This window comes from Procambarus clarkii, chromosome 11 (genome assembly GCF_040958095.1).
Source record: "Procambarus clarkii isolate CNS0578487 chromosome 11, FALCON_Pclarkii_2.0, whole genome shotgun sequence".
NCBI lineage: Eukaryota > Metazoa > Arthropoda > Malacostraca > Decapoda > Cambaridae > Procambarus > Procambarus clarkii.
The window spans coordinates 17,858,112-17,884,125 of record NC_091160.1 but is presented as its reverse complement, the minus strand read 5'-3'; positions in this window follow the sequence as shown (position 1 = coordinate 17,884,125).

Genomic DNA, 26,014 nt, shown 5'->3' with positions numbered 1-26,014 from the left:
TCTTTCGTTTTGTATAGATCCTGTTGGTCATTTCATTTACTGACGACGTCATTATACTTGGCTTCAATGCCCCCACCATCATTATTACCCCATCCTCTCATATTATTTGAGATAACTAAAATTAAGTCAAATGGTAATAAAACGGGAACTAATCATTATTAAAAGTACAAGTTTTCAACAACTATTGTCACTAATTAGAAATTAAATTTTTGTAAGAAGTGTATAAAAGTAATAAAAATTTAGAATTTCACTTAACTATTACATTCATTTGCCCCAAACGAGCACAGTAATAATAAGTATAATGACGTCGTCAGTAAACGAAATGATCAACTATATTTTATTCTTTAGAAAAGAGTATGATGCTGTAAAACTTAAACATATCTTAGTAACCTTTTATTCAAATGATGAACTCCTAGCTACCAAAAAAATTTTGGTATCATGTAATAATGGTAAGTGGTGGCCATTGGGAGTAGAAGAATTTAATTATCCACATAAGATGTATTACAATGATCTATACAAAACGAAAGACGAACACGTTACTTCTATTTTTAAAGGCCTTGATTACCTGGAAACCGAAGGTAGATTACCGAAACCTTCAATAGATTTGAGTAAATATCCCCAATATGAATTAACCACCCATATAACTGTTATTGAGGTGCTAACTAAATTGTCGAGGCTTCAAGATAGTGTGGATCATTTACAAAATGTTGCCTTGCGACTAACGGAAGAAGTACGTAAAACTCTGAAATACAGAAAATGATAACTGAACTGGTTAAATCTATCATCGGCCAGAGTCCAGTCAGTCACTTAAGTTCCCTATCTAATGTAAAGAATGATATGTGAATTAATTGATTGGGCATCATTACATTATAGTATAGTATAAGATTCATCATGTGTAGGGGGGTGAAGGGGGTAGGATTTAGAGTCTTTGATCTAATAGTACATTAACATCGACACGTTATGCCACGGAAAAAAAAGTAGTCTTTGTTTGTCTATGCCATGGTCAGATAACCTTGAAACAAAGACCATATGTTATTGGGATTTATTTGATTAAATTCTATCACAAATATATAATAAAAAATTCATATGACAATAAATCTTAGCCAATAATTAATTCCCTATTTGTTGCTAGGGCAGATCATTTCGAGAAAGTATTAGAATTGAATATTTAAAGGATTTAAAAAAATATGAACAAAAAAGAGGAACTTTTCATTAATATAGATATCGAACATATAAATAATGAGAAATTTAACACCAAAAAAAATCCTGGATTACATTATTTACCCCTGAGACATAATCTAATAAGATACTTATTTATAGCTTATAAGTTATACAAGTTAATAAATGATAATATTGATGATTCACACATTAAATTTAATTATCCGCCCAATCTTAGCAGAAGACAGTTAATTTATTGGAAAATTTACGATATGTCAGGATTAACAGCTGATAATAAATTTATCTGGTATTAAAAATTTTTTTACACAATTTCACAATCAGGATATTGTAATTGACGAAGATTTTGGGGTATATTCCCCATTTAAAATTGAAGAGGCCAAAATGATAATATATATTAACACTGTGGTAGATTTATGGTTTTTTCTTTTAGATGGGGTAAGAAATGTTGAACAAAGTTTAAGTGAGTATATTATTAGAAATTGTTTAACTTATGAACAAACATTTGAAGTAAACAAAAAATCAATTACAAATATTGATATGTACATTAAAATCGATGAAGTCGTGAGATATGATGAGAATATAATTGAGCATCTTATTAGTAATTATGAAAAAAATAATAATTGGTCAAAACTAAGAAATATATCACTATCTACAGCGTGGGACATGCATTGTGATTTATTAGAACAATTTACTAGTATTATAAATAAAATTAAAAATCCAATAGAAACAATACCAAGAGATGCCAAATTTTATTCTTATCTTTCCCCTGATTATGTAGTAACTAAAATGGTGGCTTACCTCTCACAAAAAAGGGAAAATATTACTATTTGGAAAAATCAGTACCAAAACTACTCCATAAAAAAGAATGGCATTATTAAAAAGAGGAGAAATCGGGGGGGTGTTGAAAGATCAAGTTGTAGAAAGGGAGGTAGAAGAAGAAGAAGAAGACAAAGATTACATTTGTACAACATAGCAATGATGAAATAATGATGAAAGATATTTTTAATGGTTATGTCAGTTTGTTCAATCTTCTCCAGATTTTTATTCCGTTACAACTTTACAATCATAACATCTTGATGACAAAACTAAACCTTTAATAATGAATGATGACAAAACTAAACATTTAATAATGAATAATTCATTCAAATAGATAATCACTTTTGAGCCTAGAATTAGAAAAACAAACTAAAAGTTGTAAAGAAGGATGAGCTTTAGTCAAAAACTAATCTGGTATTAGGGAGACAGGGGAAACCTGGCAAGGATAACCTTGGAAAGGACGTTATATAAAGAGACTCCGACAACTTGGCGGTCCACATTCTAGAACTAACTAAGTACAGTAGTCACAACCAAAAAGTGCAGTATAGGATTTGCCCATTAGAGTCATAAGTCAATTATGAACCAACAACCCCATCTTCATCCTGTAGACGATTGCTTGCTGGAATATTCCAGAACTATATCTGGTTGTAGCAACATAGATCCTATTCGCCTACTAAATATTTGGAACAGCCTCAGGGTCGATAACAACCTTCGCCCAATAAATATAACACCGGACACTCTGAACATAATTGACCCAAACCGGTTTCCTATCAACAACCCAACTTTACATGCTCCTGAGACATCCAATCCCCCCCTCCCATTATCTTGTTCACCAATCCAAAGTCCCCCAATTACTCCAGCTGAACTCTGTAACAATCACCTCATCAACTAATGATCTTAACCCACTCTCTAAGAGAACATAGAAAATCGATTAGATCAGCAGAAATAACAAGATCCAACAGTGACAATGATTCATCTGAAGATTCATCTGAAAAATCGTCCAAAAGTGGAGTGGACTCATAGGATGAAAAATCTCCAGATCAAGTAAGTAATTATCAAAAGGTATCAAAGCCTAGGAAGAAAAAAATATTGTTTAAAATAGGTGGTAAAAGAACTGTAAATTATCTGAACATAGCAAAAATCATAGTGTTGATTTTAAACATTACTGGACAATGTTGATGATTTAGTAGTTGGGGTGTTGATAACCGGTGGTGATGATGGTGATGGTGGCTAAAGTCGAGGGGTGCTTGGGATATATATAGCTGAGCGGAAAGGGTTTAAATATTTGGGAGAGAGAGAGAGAGAGAGGTGACATCATATTTTAAAGGATGTGGTAACGTCAGATGATAACAAAACTTGTCCAGAGTATATAAACAGATGACTGTTATAGCTTAACCAGCACTACACAACAAGTCTTTGACTGACTATAAAGCTTATCCATCTTTACAACTGAAGAGTTGCTCACTTGAAACATAAAGTATGTTTTTTTTTTTTACTTTTTTTTTTTTATTTAATTTTGTCATTGTTTATTGTTTGAGTCTTTATTTGGTTCATTTTGAAACATAAGGTATATTTTAAAAACTTTTTGTTTAATTTTTTGTATCACTATTTAATTCTTTAGAAAGGATTGTTTTAATAATTCTAGGCTTTTGTTCTGTATCAGACGTTTTTGTTAATTAATTTTATAAATATTTAGGATAACGATTTAACTGATTTTGTTTTTTCGTAGATGAAAGAAGTCTCTCAACATCGCTGTCGTCGTTCACGTCGATCGAAGAATGATAAATATCTTCTACCCCAGAAAATAAAAAGAGAGGATGCCCAGAGGTATGGACAACTTGGTAACAAAAATTGTGGCCCACATATGAACCCCTATAGATGGATGGTTGGTTTTAATACTGAAGAAAAGAAAGGAAGGATCTTAAGGAGCAAACCATGTTCTTATATATGCACCTTATTTATCACATTCGATCCATTTAATCCACATGAAGATGGACTATTAGACTGGGATATTAACATTGAGATAGAACGTAATTTAAATACATCCTGCCTTGAAATTCAATTTGAAGGCAAGGATTCAGAATGTGATTTTGTGGATCTGAGAGGACATTTTGGACTAACTGATCTCAAGGAGATATTTAAAAGAATAATATATATTCTCCCAGAAGTCGAGCTATCCAAAATATTCAAAATAATCCCATCCTTTAAAGATGAAAAGGTTTTAAAGCATACTGAAAAGATTAAAAGTCTTTTCACAATTGAAAAGTATAGGTGTAGATTTTCAAATTTTTTTACTGTTCTATTCAAACCTGTCATTGTTACTAAATTGGAGTATTTGCTTGGTAAATAACAGTGTATGTAATTTGGTACTAAGTTGGATTTGTGCTGATTGATTGATGAGGTATGGGGGCAAGAGTTGTTTGTCTCCTAATTCATATATCTTATAGGATCTAAGTTGGATTTGTGACAGGAAAATATTTATTATTTGTTTGTCGAACTTAATTAAGCTTTGTTTATTAGACAAATCAGGTCTCGCATAGTAGGCAGAGTACTGTGTTCTAGCTAGTATGCAAGGCCCGATTTACCACATCATCAGTGGGATTTTCGTTATTAAACAAACAATTTGTACCCCAATCATTGATTTAACATAAACTATATGATTTACATTTTACATTGAAATATTTTTTTTATATACCACCACTACAAAAGCTCTAAAGTCCTCCATATTATTGTAAAAAAAAAAGAGAGATAATGTTTACTGAAAAATGATTAGTAGTATTAAGGGGTAAAGTAAAAGTTGTTCAATTTGTTTATAAATTTATTTATGAAATGGTTATAGAAAGAGCTGCAACTGGTCCAAGTTTCAGCATCACACCCTAAACAGAAAAGGAGAAAAAAAATACACAACGTATTATGCAACGAATTTTCAACATTTTCAAATAATTTCAGGGAACACATGTGTCAACAAAAATATTTCTATAACAATCAGATATTAAATTTAGCACATAATAAAGGATTCTATTGATCAGTTTTATCAAAAGAAGTGTTTAGTGCAATAATATAATTATTCAAAGTTACCCTTCCAAAAATATACAATATTTGATGTTTAATCAACAAATGGACTTTGGACTAAAATGTCTCAATAGGTTTGTAGAAGCACAAACTCTATAAGGTGTAATTTGCATGTAAATTGATTAATAAATGAAAGCTGAGAAACACCTTGAAGTTGTAAATTACTTAGCTGAGTAAAATAAGATCAAAGTTCGGCCAGAGTGTGTCATCGACCGATTTCGTTCATAATTGACACCCTTGCAGATAGGCATCCATTGAGCAAGGTGTGCAATATCCTGCACATACATATTACCAGACTTCGACTTGTATGACTTACACCAGATGTAGACGGCACTGCCACACCAGCCACAGCATGTAGATGGCACTGCCACACCAGATATAGATGGCACTGCCACACCAGATGTAGACAGCACTGCCACACCAGCCACAGCAGTAGATGTAGATGGCACTGCCACACCAGATGTAGATGGCACTGTCGTGGCTGTTCCATACACATCGAGGGGTTGAGGATGTGTGAGGAGGGTCGAAGCGGGGTGTGGCTGCTGCGTCATGCCTCTCACAGCTGAGGCGGGGAGGCCGCCTGTATCTTCACTTGATAATAACCTCCCTTGTGCTACAGCGTCTCTCCTTTCCAGCCAACGACGGCGACCGCGTGTCAAATTGGCTACTCTTGCATTCAGACCCTTCCGTTTATAGGTCATTGTGCGCTAGACGCTACAAAAGCGAGATTCCAGGAGCAAAAATGGAGTGCGCATCAACACCCTCCACTCTCAACAGGACACAACATGTGACTGGTAGCTGGCTGCCTCTCCCACCCCCGCTAGGAGACGGTTGCCATTGAGTGTATATTTGTTGTCATATATACAGAGATATTTCCGACGTTATTACGGAAAAATTGACGTTTAGAACGTACGACGCAATACTCTTTGTCGCGCCACAGCCGCGGGGCACCGGATTCTGCACAATTACGCATGGAAATGTACCATAAATACTTTAATTTATATCATAACATTCTCGGGTTTGCGCCAAAGTGTTACCAGAACGTTGTAGTATTTTTATAAATTTTTCAAAAAGATTCGATTTTTCCGAATTTTTGTGATGATAAGCCCCCTTAAGAAGATGAAAATATTACATAATATATAATTAATGAATAATGAATAGTTCATTCCCTTTTTTGAAAGGAGAGGGAGTATTCCAAAGTGTAATTTATTTTATGTTTGCCGTACAAATTAATTAAATGTTTAAATGGTGGTGAAAGAATATTCATTTTTCTGAAACATATTCTTCATAGACCTCTCTCATTCAAACGAAGGAAAGGGAAACTAAAGTCACTGTTTAATTTTACACAACAAAACATTTATCTTCATCATCAGCATGTCCCCAAAAAATGACAAGAGCAAGGTAATAGTAGTATACAAGACAAAGAACGCAATGAGTTTGTGATTTAAATTTTTACATTGAACGACAATTACATTATTACAATGTGTACTACAATATTGACCTACCTTATGTTAAATGTGGTTAAGAACTTATTACTGTGTCTTTGAAGCTATACAAAAATAACAAAAACATCTCGAGCATAAACATTGATATAAAAATTAAATAATAATTTATATTTATAAGAAATAATGTCCGTCTACGATGACATAACCATGGCACAACTAGCCAGATTAAGAAGACCATGGAGAACTTTTATATCTTCGATTAAATACGACGATGAACTAACAAGAATGATATATCTATATTATGCTGCTAACCGCGACGAACGGCGTACAATGTTCTGTAAATTCAATTTAATTAAATCTTCTTTGTATGGCCAAAATGAAAGACTCAAAAGCCAAACTCATGTAAATGGATATCGATCCTATGCTAAAGATCCGCTTGTATTTCTGACGATGATACAAGCGTCTAACGAAGAAAGAGAAGCTCTGAAAGAGATGATGAGAGCCGAGGGAATAAGAATCCCTTTATCATCATCATCATCATCTTATTCATATAATAAAGTTTGTCAAACTGCAAAAGAGAAGCTTTTGAGATTGAAACGATATTTCAATCGACATTATTACTTTAGGTATATGATGTTCGACAATATACAGTGGGAATTAACCAGAGATGCTATTGCTTTCGAAGCATGGTTATATGGCCAAGAATGGTCTGAATACGCCCATGAAAAGAGAATTCAACACGAAAAATATTGCTTGTTCAACGACAGAGAGTTTCAACTAACAAAGTTGCACATGAAACCCAGTTTTAAGATTTTTTTTAGAAGGTTCGTGCATATGTATGACTGTGGGAAAATTGGTTACACCATACTTTGGAATAAGGACACTACTACCACATATCGGGTATTTAGCGATTGTGAGGAAGAATACTCTGAAATTTTTTGTGGTACTGATCATTTATTAAATCACATCGACAGAGTGTATCATGTGAATCAATTTGGTAACTGGTGGCATGATGATGGTGATGGAAGAAACATGGAACCATGTGTGAATTCATATGGTGAACTAATTGCACGCATGCATGTGAAAAATTATGGAAAAATTTATTTCGAAATGATCATAGTAACTTATAGCACCCCATTCGACGTACTATCTGAATGTATTATTTTTCTAACCCGAGATCTCAAACTCTTTGTGGATATTATTCAAACGGGGAACAAGGATGAAATTTATAGTTTTATCGTTCGAGACGAGGGTTTATCAACATCTCCGCACAAATATGACAATCGTTTACGAGCTATATGTACTCGGGCAGTTACAAGTTATTTTTTGGATGTTAGAACAACAGAATGGGGTTGGACAGCAGCCACTCTGTGCGAAGAAATGGTTTCCACCCTCCAGATCCCGGATTCCTTTAAATATCAATTTATCGATGATGAACTTAAATGGAGTCTAATGGTTAGTTCCTGGAAGAGAGCCGTGGAAGATTTGACATTAGATGATAATATAGCTGAACGGAGCAAGGCTGCATTTATGGCTAAATCACAAAAACTGGATAAATTGATAGATGAAAAAATAGCCGTCACACTGGAGTACTTGAGCCAGCAGGGATGTCTTGATGAGTTGGATATATATACATTATTTTATGCTTCTTTAGTAAAAGATCCTATTATAAACTTGGATTATGCTTCTTTGGCCGAGAAGTGGTAAAGAAAAAGATGATTTGAGTTGGAGTAAATTATCTTCTGTATAATTCAATCATAATATGGGGAACCATTAAAGAACAATAAATGAGGGCGCTGGGGCATCTTCCCGCTCTCACAGTAGGGAAGGAGGGGAGGGGGGGCCATCTTCCCGCTCTCACAGTAGGGAAGGGGGGGGGCCATCTTCCCGCTCTCTCAGTAGGGAGGTGAAATATGTGTATGGGTGTACTCCTGTCCGTGGTGGTTCCCTATTTACTACCGAGTGAACAGGTGCACCAGGGTGAAAGAAAATGACCATTTGTTTTTGCTTTTTTTCTGGGGATCAAACCCGGGCCCTTAGGACTACCACCCTAGAGCGCTGTCCACTCAGCCGCCAGGCCCTGTGTACTCGCCTAATTTTGCTTACCTTGCGGGGGTTGAGCTCTGACTCTTTGGTCCTGCCTCTCAACTGTCAATCAACTGGTGTACAGATTCCTGAGCCTATTGGGCTCTATCATATCTACATTTGAAACTGTGTATGGAGTCAGCCTCCACCACACCACTGCCTAGTGCATTCCATCCGTTAACTACTGACATTGAAAAAGTTCTTTCTAACGTCCCTGTGGCTCATGTGGGTACTCAATACCCACCTGTGTTCCCTTGTGTGTGTACCACCCATGTTAAATAATTCATCCTTTTCTACCTTATCAATTCCCCGTGTGCGTGTGTGAATGTGCGGTAGACACGCTTTGCCCGCAGATAGTATCAGTTAAGCCTTTCCAGGAGTAAAGAGATTGAAAAGCTTGCAAGCCCTTTTACCGGGAGAAGCCAACGTGTTTTGCTCGAGTGTTCGTGTCTTGAGGAAACACGGTCGCGTCGCCGCCTGGTTGATTATGCTTGAGGAAGGCAGGTATCAAGCAGGAGAGAAGGAAGGAGGTGGGTAGGTGGGGAGGTGTTAGGGGTGAGGTAATGTGCAGTATCTCCCTCCTTGCCTTCTACTCTCATCCCTCCCAGCCTATGTAGAAAAAAATCACTCAACCAACGTTACCAGGTTTTTGTAACATACACACATTGAGGAGCATTGGCCAACTCAATTCATACATTTTGTATGGTTTAGTGACGCTGACGACCACTGCTATTTAATGAAACTCGTTCACGTGTCTAAAACAGTGGTGACATATTTATTGGGATTGTGTAAGAGACACAAAGCACTGTGTAGTATTTTAAACTATTTTACTGAATTGATTATGTTATAAAATACTTGTTTATTATTCTTATAATAAATAAATCTTGAAGTTGGGAGCAAATGCTAAAAGTATAAATAAAAACCATTGATGAATCTTAGTAATGTAATAATGCTCAACCAATTAATTCACATATTTCTTTACATTAGAAAGGGAACTTAAGTGACTGACTGGACTCTGGCCAATGGTAGATTTAACCAGTTCAGTTATCATTTTCTGCACTTCAGAGTTACCTACTTCTTCCATTAATCACAAGGTAACATTTTGTAAATGATCCACAATATCTTTAGTTAGCACCTTAATAACAGTTATATGGGTAGTGAATTTATATTGGGGATATTTGTATATTAATTTTATTTAACAGTTCTAAAGTTATATATATAGAAATAGAAATTTAGTAGCCACACTCCTACTAACATTCAGAATATTCAGCTGCACAAAGCTTTTAAAAAAACATTTTATCAATGTTTCCCTTTAAATCTTTTTCATCTTCGATTACATCAAGTTCCCAAATAGAAAAATATTTAGACAAAGATAATTCTTATCTTTTAAATATTACTTTAGAACCATGTATAATTAAATTAAAGCCATTTCTTAAACGCAATATTGTAATTGTAAATGTTTATGCTATAAAAATATGGATGGGATCTACTCGAAAAAGATATCCTGCGGCATCCCAATTACAATTTATACTGCGAGTCGTAGTTAAGGAGCATCAAAGATATTGTTCTTATATGTTTGTGGAACTCTTCTCTAACATTGACCAAAGAAGCATCATGTTCTGAGGACATAGTTTTAAGTACCTCGATCATTACTTAAAATGGTCTATCACGGGATATAGGTCCTACGCCAAAGATCCTTCCATATTTCTGATGATGATACAAGCTTCCAATCAGGAACGAGAAGCTCTGAGAGAGATAATGATAGCAGACGGAATATCGATTCCATCGCCATGTAGCAAAGTTGATCAGAGTGCGCTGAAAAGGGTTATGTCCCTCAAACAATATTTGAATAGGCATTATTATTTTAGGTACATGATGTTTAAAAATAAACGTTGGGAATTAACTGGAGATTTGAGAGCTTACGAAGCATGGTTGAAAAATACAAAATGGCTTACCTGCATTGATGACAGGATGAAACAACATAGACCCTATTGTTTACATAAAAAATTTGGTTGTAACGACCCTCGTGAAGATATAATTTATAGGGACCCCAACTATAAAATTAGATCTCATTTGGGGGTACCCGAATATTGTGATAAATGGCCTAAAAATTATACATTTCGGGTTTTCAGTGATGGTGATAAAAAGTGTGGTGATATATGTTGTATTAACATAGGAAAGCTTGACAGAATTTATCATTTAAATTCTGCGAAGAGAGAATTAATTGCTCGAATAGTGGCGAAAGACTTTGGATCCTTTTATGTAGAAAGGGTAAACCGCGTACTTTTCATAACCCGAAATCCCCATCTCTTTATGGACCTCATTCAAACGGGAGAAAAGGAAGAAATCTGTCGTTTTATTATAGAAGATGAAGGTTTATCATCATCATCATCATCACCACCACCTCCATGTAAAAACACCTACAAGCCAAATAGTTTGCAGGCAATGTGCGTCAATCAATTTGTGAATTCCTTTTTGGATATTAATAGAATGGGATATTGGACCGTGGCCTGCTTACGTAGAACAATCAACACCAACCCTAATATTCCTCATTTTTTAAAACGCCAAATAATCAATGAAGTTCAACGGAATCTAATGATTAGATCATGGGAAAGAGCAGTAGCAGATGAAACAACTACTGAACTTTTATTTCAAACACACCACAGAGCCCGAGATGAGATGCACTATCTTTAGTTAGCACCTTAATAACAGTTATATGGGTAGTTAATTTATATTGGGGATATTTAGCCAAATTTACCTATTTTTTTTTTTTTTTTACATGATTCATGCTATTATTGACAGATTTATATTATTAATACATGTATATTAATTTTATTTAACAGTTCTAAAGTTATATATATAGAAATAGAAATTTAGTAGCCACACACCTACTAACATTCGGAATATTCAGCTGCACAAAGCTTTTAAAAAAACATTTTATCAATGTTTCCCTTTAAATCTTTTTCATCTTCGATTACATCAAGTTCCCAAATAGAACAATATTTAGACAAAGATAATTCTTATCTTTTAAATATTACTTTAGAACCATGTATAATTAAATTAAAGCCATTTCTTAGACACAATATTGTAATTGTAAATGTTTATGCTATAAAAATATGGATGGGATCTACTCAAGAAGGATATCCTGCAGCATCCCAATTACAATTTATACTGCGAGTCGTAGTTAAGGAGCATGAAAGATATTGTTCTTATATGTTTGTGGAACTCTTCTCTAACATTGACCAAAGAAGCATCATGTTCTGTGGACAGAATTTCCAGGACCCCTCTCATTATGACTTAAAATTGCCTATCACGGGATATAGGTCCTACGCCAAAGATCCTTCCATATTTCTGATGATGATACAAGCTTCCAATCAGGAACGAGAAGCTCTGAGAGAGATGATGATAGCAGATGGAATATCGATTCCATCGCCATGTAGCAAAGTTGATCAGGCTGCGGTCAAAAGGCTTATGTCCCTCAAACAATATTTGAATCGGCATTATTATTTCAGGCACATGATGTTTAAAAATATACGTTGGGAATTAACCCGAGATTTAAGAGCTTACGAAGCATGGTTGAAAAATACAAAATGGCTTACCTGCATTGATGACAGGATGAAACAACATAGACCCTGTTGTTTACATAAAAAATTTGGTTGTAACGACCCTCGTGAAGATATAATTTATAGGGACCCCAACTATGAACGTCAATGTAATTCTTTTTTTTTTTTACCCAAATATTGTGATAAATGGTCTAAAAATTATACATTTCGGGTTTTCAGTGATGGTGATGAAAAGTGTGATGATATATGTTGTATTAGGCTACGAAATCTTGACCGAATTTATCATTTAAATTCGGCGAAGAGCGAATTAATTGCTCGAATAGTGGTGAAAGAATACGGATCATTTTATGTAGAAATGGTATACCACGTACTTTTCATAACCCGAAATCCCCATCTCTTTATGGACCTCATTCAAACGGGAGAAAAGGAAGAAATCTGTCGTTTCATTATAGAAGACGAAGGTTTATCATCATCATCATCACCACCACCTCCAAATAGTTTGCAGGCAATGTGCGTCAATCAATTTGTGAATTCCTTTTTGGATATTAATAATTGGACCATGGCCTGCTTACGTACAGCAATCAACACTATTCGTAATATTCATTCTTTTTTAAAACGCCAATTAATCAACGAAGTTCAACGGAATCTAATGATTAGATCGTGGGAAAGAGCAGTGGCAGAAGAACCAACTATTGGACTTTTATTTTACTGAATTGATTATGTTATAAAATATATATGTTTATTATTATTCTAATAAATAAATCTAAAGTTGGAAGCAAATGCTAAAAGTATAAATAAAAACCATTGATGAATCTTAATAATGTAATAATGCCCAATCAATTAATTCACATATCATTCTTTACATTAGATAGGGAACTTAAGTGACTGACTGGACTCTGGCCGATGATAGATTTAACCAGTTCAGTTATCATTTTCTGTATTTCAGAGTTTTACGTACTTCTTCCGTTAGTCGCAAGGCAACATTTTGTAAATGATCCACACTATCTTGAAGCCTCGATAATTTAGTTAGCAACTCAATACCAGTTATAAGGGTGGTTAATTCATATTTGGGATATTTAGCAAAATCTATTGAAGGTTTCGGTAATCTACCTTTGGTTTCCAGGTAATTAAGACCTATAAAAATATCTGTAACGAATTCGTGGTTCATTGTGTATTGATCCATGTAATCCATCCTATCTGGATAATTAAATTCGTCTAATCCATATGGCCACTTATCACCATTATTACATGATGCCACTATTTTTTTGGTTGCTATGAGTTCATCAGTTGAATAAAAGGTTACTAAAATCTTTCTAAGTTTTATATTATCATACTTTTTTCTAAAGAATAAAATAAAGTTGATCATTTCATTTACTGATGACGTCATTATGTATTCGTTTTTGGTAAATAAATGGAATAGTTAAGTGAAATTCGAAATTTTTATTACTTATATACTTCTGGCCAAAATTTAATTTCTAATTAGCGACAATAGTTGCTGAAAACTTGTACCTTTGATAATGATTAGTTCCCCTTATTTATACCCTTCGACTACTAAATAGTAGATATATTATAAATACCTTAGGATTGGGATTATCTAATTGTGTTTCTTCTTCTTCTTCTTCTTCTCCTTTGGCTGCACTGCTACAACATGTCTCTAGGAACTGATTAAATTCATATGTGGAAGTTGTATATTGTAAGGCCAGATTCGTCAAATAGGCCAGGTGTTTTTTTTTTTTAAATTGTTTTGATTGAATTACAGTGTTATACTACCAACTATATATTATACTACCATATAAATGATAATATTTGTCTCCATTATTAATTTCTACCGGAAATTCAGTAGTTGTTTCATCTGCTACTGCTCTTTCCCAAGATCTAATCATTAGATTCCGTTGAACTTCGTTGATTATTTGGCGTTTTAAAAAATGAGGAATATTAGGGTTGGTGTATATTGCTCTACGTAAGCAGGCCATGGTCCAATATCCCATTCTATTAATATCCAAAAAGGAATTCACAAATTGATTGACGCACATTGCCTGCAAACTATTTGGCTTGTAGGTGTTTTTACATGGAGGTGGTGGTGATGATGATGATGATGATGATAAACCTTCGTCTTCTATAATAAAACGACAGATTTCTTCCTTTTCTCCCGTTTGAATGAGGTCCATAAAGAGATGGGGATTTCGGGTTATGAAAAGTACGCCTTTTACCTTTTCTACATAAAATTATCCGTATTCTTTCGCCACTATTCGAGCAATTAATACGCTCTTCGCCGAATTTAAATGATAAATTCGGTCAAGGTTTCCTAGCCTAATACAACATATATCATCACACTTTTTATCACCATCACTGAAAACCCGAAAAATAGAATCTCTATCCCGCCAGTCATTACAATATTTGGGTACCCCCAAATGAGATCTAATTTCATAGTTGGGGTCCCTATAAATTATATCTTGACGAGGCTCGTTATAAAAAGATCCATCATGTAAACAATAGGGTTTATGTTGTTTCATCCTGCGATAAACGTAGTTAAGCCATTTGTTATTTTTCAACCATGCTTCGTAATCTCTCACATCTCGGGTTAATTCCCAACGTATATTTTTAAACATCATATACCTAAAATAATAATGCCGATTCAAATATTGTTTGAGGGACATAAGCCTTTTCACCGCAGCCTGATCAACTTTACAAAATGAAGATGGAATCGATATTCCATCTGCTATCATCATCTCTCTCAGAGCTTCTCGTTCCTGATTGGAAGCTTGTATCATCATCAGAAATATGGAAGGATCTTTGGCGTAGGACCTATATCCCGCGATAGGCACTATTAAGTAATCCGGATCATGGGGATACTTGAAATTATGTTCACAGAACATGATGCTTCTTTGGTCAATGTTAGAGAAGATTTCCAAAAACCTATAGGAACAATAAAATTTTCCATCCTCATTATTTGCAACTCGCAGTATAAATTGTAATTGGGATGCCGCAGGATATCCTTCTTGAGTAGATCCCATCCATATTTTTATAGCATAAACATTTACAATTTGGGGTTTAAATGGTATTTGATTTATAAATGGTTCTAAAATAATATCTATACCATGTGAACCATATTTGATGATATATTTCATTATTTGGGAATATGATGTAATCGAAGATGTAAAAGATTTCAAGGGAAATATGAATACCATGGTTTTAAAAGCTTTGTGCAACTGAATATTCCGAATGTTAGTAGGAGTGTGGTTACTAAATTTATATTTCTATACATATAACTTTAGAACTGTTAAATAAAATTAATATACACATATTAATAATATAAATTAGTATACAATGATATTCTTCAATTGGTCAATAATAGCATGAATCATGTGAAAAAAAAATGAGGTAAAATGTTTGCTGATCAACTGCCGTTTTAGCAAAGAAAGTGGGTCGGTCAGTAATTGGTCGATTAAAAATGACTTGACCCATTGTTTATGTTGAGATGGGGGGGGGAGGGAAGGAAGGTGATGACATAGGGTGCTGTCAATTGATACATATCAGTGTCAGTTGGACTTGTCCGGTATGGAGGCAGCACCTGCAATTTCTTCTCCAGGATCGTTGAAGAAGAACCACCACCACTACCTTCATCATCAACTCCTCCTTTCCCTTAACTTGTGGGCTGCAGAAAGTTAATGAAATTCGGAGAGAAAGAGAGAGAGAGAGAGAGAGACGAAGTTAAGCAAAAAAAAGTGAATTTAAAGGTTAGCATATTTATAATATATCTACTATTTAACAGTGGTGGTCCACTGGAACATCTGCGTAAACTAAGTGAATCCCGTCACCCCTACTATCATCATTTTTGTTTCCAGACGAAGATAAAAAAATTTGAAGTGGCTGCTGCCTCAACTTCAGTGCCTCTGCCGTCACTACTATCACCATCATAAACCCCTCTCCCCCCACCTTCGTTTTATCCCCAAGACTGACACTACAAGATGAAGTAGTTGCCACATAGAACCCCACTTTCTCTTATTCAATCACCACCAACGCCTATTAAGGAACCCATATCAGTGGAGGTGTGTGAGAAAATTGAGCTACAGAGGCAACCAAAAAACCTATATCCAGATTCAACCATTACTTTGGTTTGTGTACACCTACAACTATTGTCGCTAATTAGAAATTAAATTTTGGCCAGAAGTATATAAGTAATAAAAATTTCAAATTTCACTTAACTATTCCATTCATTTACCAAAAACGAATACATAATGACGACGTCAGTAAATGAAATGATCAACTTTATTTTATTCTTTAGAAAAAAGTATGATACTACAAAACTTAAAAATATTTTAGTAACCTTTTATTCAAATGATGAACTCCTAGCAACCAAAAAAATAGTGGCATCATGTAATAATGGTGATGAGTGGCCATATGAATTAGACGAATTTAATTATCCAGATATGATGGATTACAAAGATCAATACAAAACGAAAGACAAACACATTACTTGTATTTTAAAAGGTCTTGATTACCTGGAAACCAAAGGTAGATTACCGAAACCTTCAATAGATTTTGCTAAATATCCCAAATATGAATTAACCACCCATATAACTGGTATTGAGGTGCTAACTAAATTGTCGAGGCTTCAAGATAATGTGGATCATTTACAAAATGTTGCCTTGCGACTAACGGAAGAAGTACGTAACTCTGAAATACAGAAAATGATAACTGAACTGGTTAAATCTATCATCGGCCAGAGTCCAGTCAGTCACTTAAGTTCCCTATCTAATGTAAAGATTGATATGTGAATTAATTAATTGGGCATTATTACATTATTAAGATTCATCAATGTTTTTTTTAGCATTTGCTCCCATCCAATATCCCATTCTAGTAGTATCCAAAAAGGAATTCACAAATTGATTGACGCACATTGCCTGCAAACTATTTGGGTTGTAGGTGTTTTTACATGGTGATGGTGGTGGTGGTGGTTGTGATGATAAACCTTTTGTATATAAATTAATCCATATTCTTTTGCCACTATTCGAGCAATTAATTCGCTCTTCGTCGAATTTAAATGATAAATGGGAACACATAAATTTACGTAGGGGGATGGGTCAGCTGGACTTCTCTTTGTGCAGTTTCTTTTACTAAAAACACTACATTTTCGCTGGGAATCGGCATATTGTCTTATAAGGCGGTGCTAATTAGAAATAAAATTTGGGCAAGAAGTGTATATAAGTAATAAAAATTTAGAATTTCACTTAACTATTCCATTCATTTACCAAAAACGAATACATAATGACGTCGTCAGTAAATGAAATGATCAACTATATTTTATTCTTTAGAAAAAAGTATGATACTGTAAAACTTAAAAATATTTTAGTGACCTTTTATTCAAATGATGATCTCAAAACTACCAGAAAAATAGTGAAATCATGTAATAATGATGACAAGTGGCCATATGAATTAGACGAATTTAATTATCCAGATATGATGGATTACAAGGATCAATACAAAACGAAAGACGAACACATTACTTGTATTTTTAAAGGCCTTGATTACCTGGAAACCAAAGGTAGATTACCGAAACCTTCAATCGATTTGGCTAAATATTCCCAATATGAATTAACCACCCATATAACTGGTATTGAGGTGCTAACTAAATTATCGAGGCTTCAAGATAGTGTGGATCATTTACAAGATGTTGCCTTGCGACTAACGGAAGAAGTACGTAACTCTGAAGTGGAGAAAATGATAACTGAACTGGTTAAATCTACCATCGGCCAGAGTCCAGTCAGTCACTTAAGTTCCCTTTCTAATGTAAAGATTGATATGTGAATTAATTGATTGGGCATTATTACATTATTAAGATTCATCAATGTTTTTTTCATTATTTAATCCCAACTTTAGATTTATTTATTATAAGAATAATAAACAAATATTTTCAATTCAGTAAAAAACTTTTTCATTGAATCTGTTCTTAAAAAAATAAAAGTTCAGTAGTTGGTTCATCAGCCACTGCTTTTTCCCAAGATCTAATCATTAGATTCCGTTGAACTTCGTTGATTAATTGGTGTTTAAATAAATGAGGAATATTAGGGTTGGTGTTGATTGCTCTACGTAAGCAGGCCACGGTCCAATATCCCATTCTATTAATATCCAAAAAGGAATTCACAAATTGATTGACGCACATTGCCTGCAAACTATTTGGGTTGTAGGTGTTTTTACATGGAGGTGGTGGTGATGATGATGATGATGATGATAAACCTTCGTCTTCTATAATAAAACGACAGATTTCTTCCTTTTCTCCCGTTTGAATTAGGTCCATAAAGAGATGGGGATTTCGGGTTATGAAAAGTACGCGTTTTACCTTTTGTATATAAAATAATCCGTAGTCTTTTGCCACTATTCGAGCAATTAATTCTCTCTTCGCAGAATTTAAATGATAAATTCGGTCAAGGTTTCGTAGCGTAATACAACATATATCATCACACTTTTCATCACCATCACTGAAAACCCGAAATGTATAATGTGTAGACCATATATTATAAATTCCATCTTGAGGCACGTCATGAAAATATTCATCATATAAACAATAGGGTCTATGTTGAATCATCCTGTGATTAACGTAGTTAAGCCATTTTTTATTTTTCAACCATGCTTCGTAATATCTCAAATCTCGGGTTAATTCCCAACGTATATTTTTAAACATCATATACCTAAAATAATAATGCCGATTCAAATATTGTTTGAGGGACATAAGCCTTTTGAGCGCACCCTGATCAACTTTACAAAATGACGATGGAATCGATATTCCGTCTGCTATCATTATCTCTCTCAGAGCTTCTCGTTCCTGATTGGAAGCTTGTATTATCATCAGAAATATGGAAGGATCTTTGGCGTAGGACCTATATCCCGTGATAGGCAATTTTAAGTAATCCGGATCATGGGAATACTTGAAATTATGTTCACAGAACATGCTGGTTCTTTGGTCAATGTTAAAGAAGATTTCCACAAACATATAAGAACAATAATTTTCATCCTCCCTAACTACGACTCGCAGTATAAATTGTAATTGGGATGCCGCAGGATATCCTTCTTGAGTAGATCCCATCCATATTTTTATAGCATAAGCATTTACAATTACAATTTCTTGTGGCTTTAGTCTTAATTTAATTATACATGGTTCTAAAGTAATATCTACACCATACGAACATGATTGGTCTAAATATTTTTTTATTTGGGAACTTGATGTAATCGAAGATGTAAAAGATTTAAAGGGAAATATGGATACCATAGTTTTAAAAAGTTTGTGCAGCTGAATATTCCAAATGTTAGTAGGAATGTGGCTACTAAATTTCTATTTCTATATAATATATATAACCTTGGAATTGTTAAATGAAATTAAAAAAAAAAAAAGAGGTAAAAATGTTAACTGATCAACTATTTGTGAGTACATTCAAGCAAAAAAAAACCCTTTATGTGCAATGAGTAAGAAAAAAAAATAAGTACAGATTCAATGAAAACAAAGTTTTCAGTAACTATTGTCACAAATTAATTAGCAAGAAGTATAAAAGTAATAAAAATTTAGAATTTCACTAACTATCCATCCATTCAACCAAAAAGGAGAACACATAAATTTACGTAGGGGGATGGGTCAGCTGGACTTCTCTTTGTGCAGTTTCTTTTACTAAAAACACTACATTTTCGCTGGGAATCGGCATATTGTCTTATAAGGCGGTGCTAATTAGAAATAAAATTTGGGCAAGAAGTGTATATAAGTAATAAAAATTTAGAATTTCACTTAACTATTCCATTCATTTACCAAAAACGAATACATAATGACGTCGTCAGTAAATGAAATGATCAACTATAATTTATTCTTTAGAAAAAAGTATGATACTGCAAAACTTAAAAATATTTTAGTGACCTTTTATTCAAATGATGATCTCAAAACTACCAACAAAATAGTGAAATCATGTAATAATGGTGACGAGTGGCCAAAGTGGCCATTGGGATATGAAGAATTAAACGACTTTAATTATCCAGATATGGATCGTCACTATAAATACAAAACGAAAAAGAAACACATTACTTGTATTTTAAAAGGTCTTGATTACCTGGAAACCAAAGGTAGATTACCGAAACCTTCAATAGATTTGAGCAAATATCCCCATTATGAATTAACCACCCATATTACTGTTATTGAGGTGCTAACTAAATTGTCGAGGCTTCAAGATAGTGTGGATCATTTACAAAATGTTGCCTTGCGACTAACGGAAGAAGTACGTAACTCTGAAATACAGAAAATGATAACTGAACTGGTTAAATCTACCATCGGCCACAGTCCAGTCAGTCACTTAAGTTCCCTTTCTAATGTAAAGAATGATATGTGAATTAATTGGTTGGGCATTATTACATTATTAAGATTCATCAATGTTTTTTCATTATTTGCTCCCAACTTTAGATTTATTTATTATAAGAATAATAAACAAATATTTTCAATTCAGTAAAAAACAATTTCATTAAATTTGTTCTTATTTAAATAAAAGTTTAGTAGTTGGTTCATCTGCCACTGCTCTTTCCCACGATATAATCATTAGATTCAGTTGAACTTCGTTGATTAATTGGGGTTTTAAAAAATCAGGAATGTTAGGGTTGGTGTTGATTGCTCTACGTAAGTAGGCCACGGTCCAATATCCCATTCTAGTAGTATCCAAAAAGGAATTCACAAATTGATCGACGCACATTGCCTGCAAAGTATTTGGCTTGTAGGTGCTTTTACATGGTGGTGATGGTGGTGATGATAAACCTTCGTCTTCTATAATAAAACGACAGATTTCTTCCTTTTCTCCCGTTTGAATGAGGTCCATAAAGAGATGGGGATTTCGGGTTATGAAAAGTACGCGTTTTACCTTTTCTACATAAAATGATCCGTATTCTTTCCCCACTATTCGAGCAATTAATTCACTCTTCGCCAAATTTAAATGATAAATTCGGTCAAGGTTTCCTAGCGTAATATCACATATATCATCACACTTTTCATCACCATCACTGAAAACCCGAAATATATAATTTTTAGACCATTTATCACGATATTCAGGTACCCCCCAAAAATAAGAATTAGATTCAAATTTATGGTTGGGGTCCCTATAAATTATATCTTGACGAGGGTAGCTACGATAACGTTCTATATATAAACAATAGGGTTTATGTTGTTCCATCCTGTGAAAAACGTAGTTTAGCCATTTTTCATTTTTAAACCATGCTTCGTAAGCTCTCAAATCTCGGGTTAATTCCCAACGTATATTTTTAAACATCATGTACCTAAAATAATAATGCCGATTCAAATATTGTTTGAGGGACATAAGCCTTTTCAGCGCACCCTGATCAACTTTGCTACATGGCGATGGAATCGATATTCCGTCTGCTATCATTATCTCTCTCAGAGCTTCTCGTTCCTGATTGGAAGCTTGTATCATCATCAGAAATATGGAAGGATCTTTGGCGTAAGACCTATATCCCGTCATAGGCAATTTTAAGTAATGATACTTGGGGGGCTTGAAATTATGTTTACAGAACATGATGCTTCTTTGGTCAATGTTAAAGAAGAGTTCCACAAACATATAAGAACAACATTTTGCATGCTCCCTAACTACGACTCGCAGTATAAATTGTAATTGGGAGGCCGCAGGATATCTTTCTTGAGTAGATCCCATCCATATTTTTATAGCATAAACATTTACAATTATAATTGGGTATAGCCATAATTTAATTATACATGGTTCTAAAGTAATATTTATAAGATAAGAATTATCTCTGTCTAAATATTCTTCTATTTGGGAACTTGATGTAATCGAAGATATAAAAGATTTAAAGGGAAACATTGATAAAATGGTTTTTTAAAAGCTTTGTGCAGCTGAATATTCAGAATGTTAGTAGGAGTGTGGCTACTAAATTTCTATTTCTATATATATAACTTTAGAATAAAAAAAAATGAAGTAAAAATGTTAGCTGATCAACTCTTTGTGAGTATATTAAAGCAAAAAAATTTAATTACAGATTCAACAAGAATCAAGTTTTCAGCAACTATTGTCACAAATTAGGAAAAATAAATTAGCAAGAAGTATAAAAGTAATAAAAATTTAGAATTTCACTATCAAACAATTCATTTACCAAAAACTAGAACACATTGAAGAAAGTTATATTCATGTAGCCACCAAATTTGGAACAATTGACCAAAATTTGTCTAGAAATGACTTTGATAAATCCATTGCAAGAATTATTACCCATGAAATTAATAAGACTCAATTATTTAGTTGGAATAATAGATATCTGAAACCATTACTATGCCATTGTCAACTTTTATCCTGTGTTAATCATCACTGTATTTTGTAAAAGAAATAGTAAAAAATGCACAAAATTGTTAATTAATTGCCCAGATTTGTTAAAAAAACATCATTATCTACCATCCTTTTTTGTTTTGTATTGAGGTGGAGAGGTCAATTTTATTTTATCGGTTTGTCTATTTGAGTTTTTTTTTTTTTAATAAATAAAGTCTGGGCAAAATTTTGGTTGGGGTAAGATAATACAATAAACTGATTTGTGGAAATAATATAATAAAATATATTCAGTAGCCATGAAACCTATATCCCAAATATGTGTGGTGAAGAATTCAGTCAGAGAATCAACCAGGCTGAACATTTGTGAGGTCACTCAGCAACAAAAAAAGGCCATACTTGTGATGAAGACAGTTGTATTTTTTTTTATATTGTGTTAAAGATGAAACTATTGAAGACCAAGAGTATCCTCAATAAAATATTGAGATAACCAAAATTGCGGCTATTTAGTATTAAGTAGAAGGGTATAAAAAGGGGAACTAATCATTATTAAAAGTACAAGTTTTCAGAGACTATTGTCGCTAATTAGAAATAAAATTTTGGTAAGAAGTATATAAGTAATAAAAATTTAGAATTTCACTTAACTATTCCATTCATTTACCAAAAACGAATACATAATGACGTCGTCAGTAAATGAAATTATCAACTATGTTTTATTCTTTAGAAAAGAGTATGATGCTGCAAAACTTGAACATATTTTAGTAACCTTTTATTCAAATGATGAACTCCTAGCTACCAAAAAAATATTGGCATCATGTAATAATGGTGATGAGTGGCCATTTGGAGTACAAGGTTTTAATTATCCAGATATGATGGATTACAAGGATAAATACAAAATGAAAGACGAATACGTTACAGATATTTTTAAAGGCCTTGATTACCTGGAAACCAAAGGTAGATTACCGAAACCTTCAATAGATTTGAGTAAATATCCCCAATATGAATTAACCACCCATATAACTGTTATTGAGGTGCTAACTAAATTGTCGAGGCTTCAAGATAGTGTGGATCATTTACAAAATGTTGCCTTGCGACTAACAGAAGAAGTACGTAACTCTGAAGTGCAGAAAATGATAACTGAACTGGTTAAATTTACCATCGGCCACAGTCCAGTCAGTCACTTAAGTTCCCTTTCTAATGTAAAGATTGATATGTGTATTAATTGGTTGGGCATTATTACATTATTAAGATTCATCAATGTTTTTTCATTATTTGCTCCCAACTTTAGATTTATTTATTATAAGAATAATAAACAAATATTTTCAATTCAGTAAAAAACAATTTCATTGAATTTGTTCTTATTTAAATAAAAGTTCAGTAGTTGTTTCATCTGCCACTGCTCTTTCCCACGATCTAATCATTAGATTCCGTTGAACTTCGTTGATTAATTGGGGTTTTAAAAAATCAGGAATGTTAGGGTTGGTATTGATTGCTCTACGTAAGTAGGCCACGGTCCACTATCCCATTCTAGTAGTATCCAAAAAGGAATTCACAAATTGATTGACGCACATTGCCTGCAAACTATTTGGGTTGTAGGTGTTTTTATATGGAGGTGGTGGTGGTGATGATGATAAACCTTCGTCTTCTATAATAAAACGACAGATTTCTTCCTTTTCTCCCATTTGAATGAGGTCCATAAAGAGATGGGGATTTCGGGTTATGAAAAGTACGCGTTTTACCTTTTCTACATAAAATGATCCGTATTCTTTCACCACTATTCGAGCAATTAATTCACCCTTCGCCAAATTTAAATGATAAATTCGGTCAAGGTTTCCTAGCGTAATATCACATATATCATCACACTTTTCATCACCATCACTGAAAACCCGAATTATATAATTTTCAGACCATTTATTACGATATTCGGGTACCCCCTAAAAATAAGAATTAGATTCAAGTTTATGGTTGGGGTCCCTATAAATTATATCTTGACGAGGGTAGCTATGACAACGTTTTATATATAAACAATAGGGTTTATGTTGTTCCATCCTGCGATGAACGTAGTTAAGCCATTTTTCATTTTTAAACCATGCTTCGTAAGCTCTCACATCTCGGGTTAATTCCCATCGTATATTTTTAAACATCATGTACCTAAAATAATAATGCCGATTCAAATATTGTTTGAGGGACATAAGCTTTTTCAGCGCACCCTGATCAACTTTGCTACATAGCGATGGAATCGATATTCCGTCTGCTATCATTATCTCTCTCAGAGCTTCTCGTTTCTGATTGGAAGCTTGTATCATCATCAGAAATATGGAAGGATCTTTGGCGTAAGACCTATATCCCTTGATAGGCACTATTAAGTAATCCGGATCATGGGGGTACTTGAAATTATGTTCACAGAACATGATGCTTCTTTGGTCAATGTTAGAGAAGAATTCTACAAACATATAAGAACAATAATTTTCATCCTCCCTAACTGCGACTCGCAGTATAAATTGTAATTGGGATGCCGCAGGATATCCTTCTTGAGTAGAACCCATCAATATTTTTATAGCATAAACATTTACAATTTTGTGGTGTGATGATCTTAATTTAATTATAGATGGTTCTAATGTAATATTTATATAAACTGAACAATATTTGTCTACATATTTTTTTATTTGGGAACTTGATGTAATCGAAGATGTAAAAGATTTAAAGGGAAATATGGATACCATGGTTTTAAAAGCTTTGTACACCTGAATATTCCAAATATTAGTAAGAATGTGGCTACTAAATTTCTATTTGATGGAAGAGTAGCGAAGCGTGTGTTGGTTGGCCGTCAGTGGATGTAAAATGTGAGAGTAGCCTGCGACTACTTGATATTTATATAATTCAGCTGACACTGCTACCATCTACTCTGGGCAACCAGCTGTCTCCTCCAGGCATGATGGGACAGGGGGTTGCGTTGAACCTAGGGAACCTAACCTAACCTATCCTAGGGGAGGGTGCTTATCGCTTCGTAATAAGCTACCGTATACAGACTATATAAAAAGTTAGGTTAGGTAAGTACTATTAGGTTCAAATGAGAATGTAGTGGTATACAGGATGTAACTTCTGGTGGTCGAGCCACCAAGGATCCTTATCGGACAGGATGCTGGCCTGGGATAAGACATTATTTGTTCAATGTGATTTTGAGGCAGGACAAAATGTTCAGACATGAGCATGTTTCAGTTATGTATGTTTTAAGGAGTTGAGAACTATTAATCTATCTCTCTCTTTCTCTCTATAAACACAAAATTGTTTTAAATAATAGTGTATGCCGGCTAAGTGTTCAAGCACCATATCTCTCCACCTGCTACTGATTTCTAGTACAAACAATTCCTAAGGCCATTATTAATCTGTACATCGTCCCCATTTGACATTTTTATCTAAATATCTTCCTACATTCTATGGACAACATCTTACTTTACAGTGACCATGTGATAAACAAATAAACAATCGCCAGTTTGCATTCTTGGCCAAAAAAACAGTATAATTTTTTGCATAATAGGCCAAA